A 10000-nucleotide genomic window follows, 5' to 3' on the forward strand; every position below is an offset into this window, starting at 1 on the left:
CAATTAGAAATGTATAACAGTTATGGTATTATTTAAAATTGTCATTTAGCTCAGTATATATTTTAGATTTTGAATTCTAATTGGAATACATAACATATACGTAAATATTATGGAAAGGGTTATAAATGTTATTTTCTTAGTAACTCATTTTTTCTGCCTATACATATCAATAAAATCCATTTTCGGAAATTACATTCCCATTCTTTTATTCTTTTACTTGTTTCAGTCAACTGAGTGCGGCCATGCTGGAGCACCGATGTGAAGGGTTTTAGTTAAACGAATAATCCCCAGGTCTTATTTTTTAAAAGCCTAATATTTATTCAGTCGTTCACTTTTGCCGACTCGCCAAGTAACGGGGATGTGAACACACCGACACTGTTGTCAAGCAGTACTGAGGGAAAAATACACAGATATATATACATATATACATATACATACAGACAGTCATACAGCCCTACATATGTGTGTGTGTGTGTGTGTGTGTGTGTGTGTGTGTGTGTACGATGGGCTTCTTTCAAATCTACCCACACGGCTTTAGTCGGCCCGGGGCTATAGTAGAAGACACTAGCACAAACTGCTTCGCATTGAGACTGAACCCGGGACCATCTGGTTGGGAAGCAAACTTCTTACCACACAGACATGCCTGACCCACAATTACTGAATTGCTTCTCACAAATTCTAAATGATATATCGAGTGATGAGCTTTGGTCAACTCTACTTTTTTTATCCAACGATCTATTGACTTTTACAATTAAACTGGGTTTTTTTCCCTTACTTTTAATATATTCCATTCGATTCCTAGCTTAAATAAAAGTCCTTTTGAATACAACGGTTTACAACAAATATAAATTAATACCTACAATTCTCTGTCTTTTGGTGTGATATTCTTCTTGTGCTTTTGTCTATAAGCACAAGAAAGTATAGCTTCCTCAACAGAAAGAGTAAACCGCTACTTGAAACCTAACATTCTAATGTTATTATCAATCCGAATATGCTTGATGCTCAAAGAAAGTAATGACTCTAGAAAGTTCTCTCAAAGTCATGCCATCACCAAAAAAGAAGGGGGTTCGACTTTTCTTGCACAAGCAAACTAAAATGTTTTAAAAATTGAGAAGGCACCACAGTTTTTTAAAAAGTGCTCAATTGGAGCGGTCACTTTCCTTGCTACCCTATTAATTGTGGCACTGCTGTTGAGCTATTGCTTGGTTTTGTGACGAGAAAGAGGTCAAGCGCACTGTGGAGGATGAGAGATTCAGGTAGAAAGGTATACTATTTGGAACAGATCTTTAAATTTGTACGAATATTTATCGCCGTGTGACATAAATATTGGGAACAGAAATAGTTGCCTGGATTACTAATATTAATAATTTCAGAGAGAAAAGTGAACTCACAACTTATTAATGGAGAACGTGAGATGATAAGGTAAAACAGCATTTTTCAGAAAGTTGGAAAATAAAGAGTCATATGAACTCTATGAATAAGTAACAGATAGATTGTGAATGTTTTCATGTTTTTGGTTGGTAGCTCACAAATAAATAATAATTATGGTTTGCGTGTTAATGAGATGTGTCAGGTATATTCGTTATTGGTGTAGCGAGGAAAGAATTTCTAGAGAAAAGTACGCACACACGTACGCACATACACACAGACACATACACACATTTATATAGATAGATAGATAGATAGATAGATAGATAGATAGATAGATATATTATGACGCATATAACAGAAAATGAATAGAAAGAAATCAACAGATGAAGAGATATCCGTAAATATGAATAGGTATTGATGAAATACATTAGAATAATCAGATATATTTCAAGAGATTCTGAATTTAAAAAAATTAGAATCATAGTCTGAAGCTAACAAAGAAATGCTTAGAAATTACTGTAGCTTGAGTAATTAAGAAACTATTAATGAAATATGATATAGTTTTATGAGATAAAATTTGCAAATTACGAAAATCTCATATACTCACTACATGAATCATACATATGTTTAAAAATGTATATATTCCTGCTGGTAATGTGTGCCGTAGAACGAGAAAGAAAGGTAAGTATATGACAGTTTCCACACCTGGTTGAAGATGTTTTTTGTCATTTAAATAATCATTTCGGAGTTGTTCTTTTTTAGGAGGTTTGTTCATGTGGCGCATGCATACTTGTATGGTTTAGAGGAACGCATTACAACAACGTCGTGATGTGTTCGATCCCATAGACCGGCATCTTGCACAAATGTCTTTGTTTAACCAATAACTTCTAAGTGAGATTCGGTTGATAAAGCTCGTATATCTATAAATGGGTGTGCGTGCATGTTTCAAAATATAGCATGTATTTGCTCAAGAATTCGGCGGCTTCTGCTGGGCCAAGGCTCTGAAGTACCCTGTGCAAGCGTGTGTAAAGCTAATCATATCATTACTGTCTGTCGTTTGGTTGATCATTCTAACTTGTCATCTGGTTTGAATACGTAACTAAATAGGATTATGATTATTACTGTAAAACTATCTAAGAGACTTCTTAGATAGTTTTACGAGAAGTTATGCTATGTGTGGGCCAGAGCAGTATGGTGTATATATTTCACTGAATTATACCGGTAAACGGGATATACATCGGCCAGATAGGCAAAAACCTGATGCTTTCGAATTAAACTATCGTGCGAAATATCACTCCTAGCGTCAGAATTTCATGGAAGCAGTTACTGGTCCGTTAATCAACGGCGCTATTCTTCACGAATGCAATATAAAATAAGGCGATTAACAATACTTTCTATTATAGCCACAAAACCTAAAATATTAGTTTCAAATGTTGGCACAAGGCCAGTAATTTCGAGTGAGTGAGTATGTCGATTACATCGACTCCAATATTCAACTAGTACTTATTTTATCGGCCCCGAAAGGATGAAAGGCAAAGTCGACGTCTGCAGACTTTAAACTCAGGACACAAACTCGGAAGAAGTGCCGCTAAACATTTTGTCCGGTGTGCTAATGATTCTACCAGCTCACCGCCTTGAAGCTAATAATAATTGAAGATTCTATTTTATGATTGAATTAATTGCAACTTTGTAGAGACTTAATAAACATTTAACACGTATATCACTCGGGCATTGATGCTGGACGAAAGATTTTGGCAAAACCATGGTATTTTTCAATTCGCTTTCCACGTACGTTTTATTGTTCGTCTCAACAGTACAACACATTGAGTAAATCTCATCTACTGTAGCCTTGGGCTTACACCAAAACCTTATCGTTGAATTTGGCAGACGGAACCCGCTGTGTGTGTGTGTGTGTGTGTGTGTGTGTGTGTGTGTGTGTGTGCGTCGTGTATCTTCGTATGTGTCTTTCAAGGATTATCTACACTCGTGTGAGTGCACCGAGTAGCGTCTGTTTACGTAAAAAGGTAATTTAGTCATTTGATAAGTAATGTCGATAAAAGCAAGTACGAAACACATAAACATTTGGATTACTTTTCATTATCTAAAAGCAGTGATCCAACGAGAGAAACGATATAAGAATATAACGGTATGCATATGACTTAAATACCTACCGTAACTCTTCGATGATACCTTTGCGTGAGTTATTACTGTTTTGATAAAAGTAGAAACGTTATCCCTATCAATCTAAGCCAGGTGTGAAAAAAAAAAGCATCAACAGAACATTTTGCATTAGGCTGAGGCTGGAAAGTATAGATTGGAAGTCTTATAACAATTCAGAATTTCTATATACTGAATTATTATAGAAATAAAAATGTATGGCTGCATTGATCTGCATCTATGCGTGTGTATCTTTACACGTGTGTGTGTGTGTGTGTGTGCGTGCGTGTGTGAGACTGAATTATTACTTCTATACAGTCAGATACAGCCATTACCGTGTGAAGTAGTAATGTTTATGAAGTGATTACTGCATCTAGTTATTGAATGTCTATAACATCTTGAATTTTCAAAAGCACAGTTTAGAAGGCTATTTTGTTCGCTATGACATGGCTATAGTCTTGCCATTACAGTATCACAGTATCAACCAGGCGATCAGAGGTTGTTACACAACGCAGGTCACAATGCGCTTCTAATTTTGTCTCGATTGCTACACCATGCCACAAATTACCTGACCAAATCGACTTCCCAACGTCGTTGACATCTTCCAAGTAGAATTCTCCGATCTCTTGGGTACTACTCAGCAATTGCACGCGTCCATATCTTGTATGTGACCCTTATGACATGGCCATCCGAATGTAATTTTTGCTTTACTGCTCCAGAAAATTAAAAGCTGCGATGGAAAACCAGAACTGCCAGCCAGCAGGATCTTGGCGGAAGAATCTCGAAGGAAACGTGGAAAATGTTAAAGAAACGGAATACTGTGAAGAGGAACATGAAAGATCAACTCTCGATAACATTTAAGAAATGACTTCGAGAATTATAGACTAAAGAAACTGATGCAGGCTGCAGAGGAAAGGAAAAATTTAAAAACAAGGATGGGCTCACAGTAACAAGCAAAGGGGAGATGGAGAAGGTATGCAAAATGCTTTACACCAACATTCATAAATCATCACCGAAGCTCGTTCGCACACTGCGGCGGTGAACATATGTGGAAACTCTTCGTTCTATGCTTCAATCGCTACCTGAAGGGAATATATTACGCTCATTGTTGGAAGAGTCAAATGCCATCCTGCTTCACTGAAGGGTGATAAAGAAGATTTAAAAAGCGATCACCCCATATACCTTTTATTTCACCTCTGTAGTGTTGCATTGTTATGCAAACTGATTTTTACCCTTTGAAGACACTGTGTGTGTGTGTGTGTGTGTGTGTGTGTGTGTGTTGTATGATAAGTGAGAGAAGTTATTAACATCTTTATACTACATAATTTATGGCTTAACGTTCTCAGTTCAAGTTTCATTCCGGTCGACTTAGCCTTTCACAACTGCCTTTGGTGGGACATGATTAATTTTAGAGAGGGTCATATTTTTCAATCGTGATATTTGTATTAATTGTTTTTTTATAAAGTTCCCTGAAGGGGCGAGGCATAGGGCTAGGGTATTCGGTTCATGATCCCAAGGCGAGTTCGATTCCGGTTAAAATGCGTTGTGTCCTTTAGCAAGACATTTTAGTTATCTTTGTTCCAGTTCACTCAGCTGGCAAAAATGTAATTCAAAGGGCCAGCTTTGTCACAGTCTGTGTCATGCAGAATCTCCTTGAGTACTACACTAAGGACACGAAGATCTATGGAGTGCTCAGCCACATGCACGTAAATTTCACAAGCTGGTTTTTTGGTTCATCGTATCAACTGGAATACTCTTCGTCGTAATCGCCAGAGAGGTAGGCCATAAAGTGCCTTATATCTGTAAATTCCATCATGCTTAAGCCTGAAACATACCACATGTGTGTTTAGAAAAAAATCCAAAAACTAAATAATATTCAATTTTTACTTCTATTATTTTCAAAGACCATGAGCTCAAGGTAACATTCGCATGTTTAAGGAATGGTTCGGCTTTGTAGTGGTAAATGTTGGAAAAGAAAACTCGTATATTGCAGGTGAACATTGAAATGTGGTCAAAATAGCCACGAGCTACTTTGGGTTTTGAATTAAAAAAATAGCGTCTAAAGCATTATTCTTTCTTGCACATTAGTTTATGTTAGGTTACAACATACCAGCAGCATCTGAATGATAATCATTTCTTAATATTCTTGCTACAACTTAATCAATAATCTAAATAAAAGAAAAGAAATTATTAGCGTAATCATATCAGTGTTATTGTTTGTTTTTCGTTAAATAAATTAACTTTTTATAAATAATTTTATTAAACTGAATTAATTTTTATTGTGTTTCAAGTTTTTAGCTCTTAACAATATAGCTCTTAACTCAATAGAACGAAAAAAAAATATTGAAAATTATATTCGGCAAATGTTTGCATCCGCATGCATATTAATTCTCTTTTCCGGGAGACAAATATTTATTAAGTATTGTAATGTTTGTCTATTCATCCTTTCAGAAATTAACGGATGTTCATCTTATTTCTGACTGTTTTAAAAATTAAGTATGTGTGTTGTTTTTATTATTTTTTTTTATTGTTAAATGCCAAGCGATAAACACAGAAACACATTAGTAAATAGATTATCATTATTTGAAAATAAACTTATTTATCTTTCACACAGACAGAAAAACTATTGCGATTGCACACCGTCAACTTCACTTAAACATTTTTTCTAAGATGTCAAAATTTTCTTCGCTGAAAAAAAATTCTGCCACATCTCTTCTGATGCAGGAAGAATTTTCTGTTGCTGAACAGATCGCAGTTTCGAGCGACGAAAATGTTGATACCATATTAGGAAAAAATATTTAAGCAAATATCTTTCAAATTGTTAAGTGGCAGTCCTTGTGTTTTTATGAGTTGCTACATTATGTGAGTATTTACGTATGTGCATGTATGTACGTATATATTGTTTTGATGACGATAATTATTATCAGCACCACCACCACCACCACCACCATCATCATCATCATCATCATCATCATCATCATCAACATCAACATCAACAACAACAACAACAACAACTCTTCCCCGGTGCTTAACTGGTAATTTTTGAATTGTTTAAGAGACTTCGGAATTTTAAAAAGCAATAATGTCAGCCGTATGTGAACTTAGAATGTAAAAAGACGTAACTAACTGCCACTAGATATGTACTGGAATATTGTAATGTTTCTGCCAATACAATATAAAAAATACTCAAAGAAACAACTTTCAATACAATAGAAAAGAACAAAATTAAAGCAAAATTAAACATTTAATCCGTCCTAAGCGCACATACCTGCACTTGGATGAGTAGTGAAAAGTGAAAACGCGCAATAAAAATAGAGCTACTGAAAAAATTATAGTGATGACCTTTTAATGAGGTCGAAAACAGTACGTGAATGACTCATTAAACGTAAAGAAGTACCTAGCTCATAAACTGCGTGTCTACAGCTTAGGAAGCCTTGACAGTAATAAATCAGAGGTTGTGTCTTGGCACTCCGTCGCTTACGACGTCGAAGGTTCCAGTTGATCCGATCAACGGAACAGCCTGCTCGTGAAATTAACGTGTAAGTGGCTGAATACTCCACAGACACGCGTACCCTTAACGTAGTTCTCGGGGATATTCAGCGTGACACAGCTGACCCTTTGAATTACAGGCACAACAGAAACAGGAAGTAAGAGTGAAAGAAAGTTGGGGTGAAAAGTGTACAGCAGGGTTCACCACCATTCCCTGCCGAAGCCTCGTGGAGCTTTTAGGTGTTTTCGCTCAATACACACTCACAACGCCCGGTCTGGGAATCGAAACCGCGATCCTACGACCGCGAGTCCGCTGCCCTAACCACTGGGCCATTGCACCTCCACTATAAATCAGAGGTTACATTACCATTAATGGGGTGAGAAGAAACATCACTTCTAGAAGGACAGAAATTATGCTACAAAGGCATACATGGTTGCAAAGATCAATTACTGATGAATAAAGTGATAAACGAAGGCTGGAGAATTGAGAACGTGAGTGTAAGATTTATTGACTACGTTTTTGACCTTGTGGTGCACAAGTAGATCCAGGAAGTGTACTGGTAAATCCAGCCATATCTAAGGTAGCACAAATAATGTACAGAAATATTAAACTCATTATGAATAAATGGCAAACAATTAAGATTTTAAAAAAGGTGGAATTTCAAAAACAATTCCTATTGCATCGGTGGTTCTCTAGCAGAATATTGACTTGCTACGTGCTGAGTTCGATTCCCGGCACATATTGTGTGTGTGTGATGTACGTGTATTTCTGTAGATGTGCGGATGTATGTACGTACTGTCTGCTCGCCTATATACACGTAGATGCGTGTATGTGAGCAGGTAGGCTAGTGGTACTGGCGCTTTCTGTTTCTGTAGATCGAACATTTCCCCATCACCCCTACCTCAATTCGGATGACATGATTTTAGTAATCGACCAGTTTCTGGCGTCAACCCCATATATATCTCTATTGCAAGTGTGATGTTGAAAGAGGTATCTCGCTTTTGGCTCTTCTGTTTAACTAAGAGTTTGTGTCACACTCGGCCTGATTCAAATGCTGAGTGAGGTCAAGCAAACATCATTTGTATACGGATGACTTCAAAGTGACCGCTGTGAAAGAATCTAAAACGTGGTTTCGGATTCAGTCCTTATGTGCAACATCATGGGGCAACTGTCTTCTACTATAGCTTATAGTCTCAATCGACTAATGCTTTGTGAGTGAATATGGTAAGCAGAAACTAGGTAAAAATCCGTTGTGTATATTTGTGTGCGTGTTTTTGCGTCTGTGTTTGTCACATCCATACCACCACCACCACTTGACAACCGGTGTTAGTTTGTTTATATCCCCGTAACTTAATGGCTCGGCAAAAATCCCTGCACTAGACTACAAAAACATCTCGTAAATACAGGATTCGTTTCGTTCAACTAAAATCCTTTATAGGAGGCCCTATTATGCCTGCAGTCCAAAGACTGGAAAAAGTATAAGATAAAAATATAAATATATTATAATTAAGACATAAATATAAAATATTAAAATATATTTGAAAATAACAGTAGAATTAGACTAACCACTTAATGATCAAAATATTCAAATGAAAAAAAAGTTTAGGAAGGAATATTATACTCAACTATATTAATTAATAATTAGGAAAGACCTGAAGGCCAAAAATAAGGTAACAGATATTAATACTATTCTAACTTTCCTTCTAACATTTTTTTTAATACTCTCATCTGGGTAGTCAATGACTTTGCTAGTCTAGAAAGAAACAATGCAAATTATGATTGAATTTAGAATATTCCACCTAATAATTACTTCAGAAATATAACTATTATGAATACATAACACGCAGGGGTCTCCTAAAACTAGAAGCTTATACTACTGTCACTACTACCAATATCTTTACTATGATATTAGAAAAGGGAATATCATAGAATCTAAAATTTGTTTGTTTCTAAGCGTGCATGTGTGTACATTCTCACTGAGTCTTATTCGTCTATTTTACGGTATTCAAATTTGTAATCTATGCAGAACCATACGTCGTGTTAAATATACCCTTTGGCCCCGTATTGCTTTCACCTCATTCTGAGCACTGTTATTGTAGACATTACATTGTCAGATAAAGGCTGCAAGCTAGCAGAATCGTTAACATGTCAGATAAAATGTTTAGCGGCATTTCTTCCACTCATTACACTCTGAGTTCAAATTCCGCCGAGGCCGTCTTTGCCTTTTTTCCTTCGAGGAGTCGATAAAATAAGTTCCATTCGTGTACTGAGATCAATATAATCGACTTACGTTCCCATCAAAATTGCTGGCTTTGTGCCAAGATTAGGAAGGATACGTTAGATATTTTCAGATACACAGGTATGTGTGTGTATATATATATATATATATATAGAGAGAGAGAGAGAGAGAGAGACAGACAGACAGACAGAGACGTCAAATCGCCTTACCACAAAGAGTGTGTTCTCAAGAAAAAAAAGCTCAGCAAATGCCAAGATGCAAAAAATAAGCAAGGCAAATGAAAATTTACAAAATAAAACGATTACCTACGTATCATGATTTCATTATTAATACTTGCAAAATGAAAAATGCAAGTATCTGTAAATCCTCAGCGTAGCCTGTCGTATTTCAAAACATTTCACAGAACTATACAAAGAAACGTTTTCCCGAGAGAAAACTCATGCACAGTTCTACAAAATATATTTGTGGTACTTTTCAAATGTCATCATTTTGGCGCGCTAGTGCCAGAAATAACCCTGCAGGTAATAAATTTTCGCAGTTAATAATTAATATATATATATATATATATATATATATATATATATATACATATATATATATATATATATATATATATATATATATATATATATATATATATATATATATAAGGGTAAAATTCAGGTATCCAAGTGTGGGAAGTTTATAAGCTTCAAACAGCCTGTGACAGGTATAGAAAGCAAAACGTGGATATTGAACGATTA

The sequence above is a fragment of the Octopus bimaculoides genome, chromosome 3 (genome assembly GCF_046866305.1).
Source record: "Octopus bimaculoides isolate indiv1 chromosome 3, ASM4686630v1, whole genome shotgun sequence".
NCBI classification, from domain to species: Eukaryota; Metazoa; Mollusca; class Cephalopoda; order Octopoda; family Octopodidae; genus Octopus; species Octopus bimaculoides.